This window comes from Tachypleus tridentatus, chromosome 9 (genome assembly GCF_004210375.1).
Source record: "Tachypleus tridentatus isolate NWPU-2018 chromosome 9, ASM421037v1, whole genome shotgun sequence".
NCBI classification, from domain to species: Eukaryota; Metazoa; Arthropoda; class Merostomata; order Xiphosura; family Limulidae; genus Tachypleus; species Tachypleus tridentatus.
Genome location: NC_134833.1, coordinates 6239960 through 6244563, shown reverse-complemented (window position 1 = coordinate 6244563; position 4604 = coordinate 6239960).

Here is a 4604-nt window from a genome sequence, read left to right as displayed (position 1 = left end):
AGTTCTCTCTCTATAAAATAATATTACTTTACAAATAACATCTCACGAGGAAATATGCATTCTACAAGTTAACATTCTTAAAGCATGTTCACTCTATAACTACTATGTTAGAACAATCCATTAACTCAGTAAACACAATGTTAGAACATTCCATTAAGTTAACTAACTAAACACAATGTTAGAACAATCCATTAAGTTAACTCAGTAAACACAATGTTAGAACAAATCATTAACTTAGTAAACACAATGTTAGAACAAATCATTAACTCAGCAAACACAATGTTAAAACAATCCATTAACTCAGTAAACACAATGTTAGATCAATCCATTAACTCAGTAAACACAATGTTAGATCAATCCATTAACTCAGTAAACACAATGTTAGATCAATCCATTAAGTTAACTCTGTAAATACAATGTTAAAACAATCCATTAAGTTAACTCAGTAACTATAATGTTACAACAACCAATCACATTAACTCAATAACTACAGTGTTAAAGCAAACACTTATTTTAATTCAGTTACTACAGTGTTACATACATTTAAAAACATCTTATACACAAACTGGAATCCCAACATCTAGTGAGTTTCTCCATTATCACATCTCTTCTTCAGCAATATTAAAAATATTTTTAAACATGCAATTATCAAAATGGATAAATGGTAGATTAGGGATGTCATTAGATCAAATTTTGTATCCCATAAGTATAAACAAAAACACATTCTGATAAATAAAACTACATAGACCCTTGTGCGACTTTCCTTGTGGATTCTGGTGTCATTTTAAATGTTGTTCCTTTGGAGTGACTGTGCTATTATTCACAAAACTACTGGAGAGAACAAAACATCTGATTTTTGGGTGGTTTTCACTGTTCAAGTTTAAAATGTTATTCTCAACTGTGTATAATTTATTACATTTAGCAACAAGTAAACAATATCTGATTTCTATGTGACCTCCAAGTTAATCTAACCATTTAAAAATAAGTACTGGATAAGTGAAAAAAATCCACTGGAAAATCTCAAACTTTCACTTGGTAATCACATGCTAGCTTGATACAAACAAAGCCTAGTATGATATTGAGATAAGAGGGTATAAATGTTAGATTTGGCATTTCACAGCATAAAAAAAAATTAGAAAAATGTTGTGGTTGGAAACTGCAAAGAGTAAATGGCATGGAGTATATTGATCACATGGAGTATATTACTGGCATGGAGTATATTACTGCTACAGAAGTTAAAAGATTAAATGGTGGAATGTTAGAAATCAGTAGACTTAATATTTGGGATAAATATCATATATGAATGGAATTTCTAAAAATGTTCTAACTCTTGTCATTCAGCTTGACTGATTAGTTCTGATGTTAAACAAAACCATTTGGACAATGACGTGTGAAACACAAAAGATATTCTACCTCTGGAATCCAATGTGAACAAATTAAGATCAATGTGTAACAAAACCTGCAACTTACAGGATTTTAGACATAACACTAATACCATTCAGAAACATGCATGTTCTATTAACGTGAAGTTTCGAGCATAACAATGTTTCTCACATGCACCAAAGCCTCACAAACCAAAACACGCTAAAAGTTTTATTATAAAAAAAATGCAGCAAGTCAGAATCTGTAGAAAAGGTCAAACAGTATCTACAAACATTAGAATATATTCAAATTTGTTAATTAAAAATGACAATGAGTAACATAGTTAATTTTAATTATAATAGAATTACTTTATAGCTGCTGAACATACATAATTAAAAACCATTCTGAAATATTTAATGATATGAGAAACATTAAAAATTGTGATAATTTTATTTGATTTTGATAACCATTGAAACTCATAGCAGGTTACATGATAATTATGTAACCTAGTATCAAATACAGACACAATACATGTGTTAAGAACAATCACAAATATGAATAAACTAATTAAAAACAAAAGCTAATTAAAGGAAATAAATAAAAAGCTATCATTCACCCTAATAGACCTTATTCAGCCTAGTTCTAATAGAATTCTGCATTTAGCCCACTAGTTGAATTTCTGAGGTATAAAGTAATATCAGTATCGGAAAATAATGCAGGTAATAGTCACATTTACTGAAACTGGACTGAAATTAATAAATACGTATTCTAATACCATTAAGTATTTTTTACACTACAATGGAATCAAACTTTTAGTTCTTTCTCGTTTTAAGACATTAATGCTCACAATGAAGTGTGTTCTAAAACATCACGTTAATATTCTAGTTTTTAACAATATCACGCTACATCTGTCTAAACATAAAATGTTAATTTTTAAAAGCTCATTCCTTTGTTAATTTTATGATAACAAAAATTAATGTTCCACTGTTGGAACTGTGAGCTACCTGAATACCTAGCAATCAACAGAAAGTCTCATGTACATTTACACTGGGGAACACTTTTTCAATAACTTTGAGTTGCATTGGATATTTTAACTGATTCTGAAGGAGTTTTAGGTGCTGATTTCAAATCTGAAATTAGCTTTTCTCTACAAGCTCTAGTTTGTATGCAATTTAAGGTTAATGAAATTGTACAAATGTGAACTTGCGTAAACCATGTATAAGCATTTTCACGTCCATTTTTTGAACAGCCACCTTGATAAGTTCCCTGACAACCTGGGGGCTGTGAGTGACGAACAAGGAGAATGATTCCACCAAGACCTAAAGGTCATGGAAGAACGCTACCAAGGGCACTGGGACAAAAGTATGATGGCTGACTACTGCTGGAGCATTAAAGCGAGATTGTCCAGATGAAGTGTACAAACACAAAAGTTACAAGCATAAATTCTTACCTGAATAAAATACACAAACAAATTGATAAGCTATTCCTATAATTTCCTATACTGAAACATTAAAAAATAAATAAAAATGTCAAATTGCATAAAATCTGTAGCTTGCAGACAAAAACCGACTTCAGATTTGAAATCAACACACTCAAATTGACTATAGAAAGGTCTTTTTTTAAATGAAACAAAATGAGTGTTCCCCAGTGTTATGTGGGATGTGAAAAGAATTATAAAGTTTCAGCCATTAGTAGATATTAATATATACTAAGAGTTCCATGTCTTACAATTCTCAAATGAAACACACGTTTTTCAATAAATATTAGAAGGAATTTTTCTCTCAGCCTGGTAAGTCAAAATATTGCATGAAAACAGGTTTCCATTAAAAGTAATTTTTCAGCACCAAAAGCCTGGTACTACAAACAATAGCCCTGGCTGGAAACGTAATTGTTAGTAATAGAATTTGCAAATACCTAAAACAATAATTAACCATTAACAATTAAGTGAAAAAAAAAACAAAATTGTTTGGTATTTTGACTCATTGCAAATCTGTTTTCACTGTATTTAACATACATCAACAGACAACCACTTTAGTGAGAAAACAGTTACAGGAAACAACTCAAGCCTCTTTATATAATAACTGATTAGTGACCACAAGCTTTAAACTCAACCACTGTCGGTTACTCTATTACTATAAGCAGTTAGTACCTTGACATACTGTTCAGAGTACAGGTTGACTCGGACATAGAAGCATGCAAAATGGAAGGTAAGTAGATAAAAATGTTACCTACCAAATCAAGAATTAACATCATTTCCCTATACTTCTGCAATTCCTGGAAGCAAAGGGAGGAAAATGTGGATGATGAGATGATGAACCAGCATTTAGGAGATAACAACAACAGTTATAACAGCTCTTTAAATACCCTGGTATGGTGAGTTTTATTTTCCTTTAGTATAAAGTTACCTAGCTAACACTTCCCATTAAACCAAATGAAATGTCCTGAAACATCTTTAATGAATAAGAGATCCAAGAAACTTTACAAAGTAGCTACATACATGCCAAGAGAGTAACCCCCTACCTGTTCCCTCAGCACAGCAGCTTCCCGTTTCTTCTTCTGTTTTTCCTGAAAATATATTAACATATCTTTAAGTGAAAGATCCAAAGTGGAGATACAGTTACCAAGAGCAAACTACAGAGAACATTTTTGCATAACACAAAACATAAGATATACCAACACAGCCATCAATAAAACAACCAATCTCCCCCAACTCCTTAGTATTTCTTTTGTTGTTTATGTGTGTCAATAAATAAGGTATGTGTATGCAAACCGCGCACTTTCTGAAGTCAAGTTTTTCTTCTATACTTAAATAACATATTCTTTTGAATGGTGTCCTTCACATATTGACCTCAGCAGGGTTTTTTCCAACAGAAAGTACCCTAAGATGTCTGATTAAAGTTTGCTATTTAAAATTCTAGCTGTTGTGTGGGAAGTAGATGTGTATGAACAGACAGACAAAGCATCACTGTATCCCCCAAACTTTTTTATTTGGGAGTCAGACATGCATTCACTTCAAACCTCACCTTCTATAACTGCCACTGATAAGTAAGGCAACCACAATATAAAGAAAAACAAAAATACTAGTCACATTTTACAGTAGAATCTAAAACCAAATGAATTACTATAGAAGAAAGAACAAGCGTACAACAGAGTATACCAACCTTGGCCTTACGTTCAGCCTATTCCCTGTATTGTCTCTCTAATTCCTCTTTTACGGCCCTCGTTCCTGATTGAGCGATAGC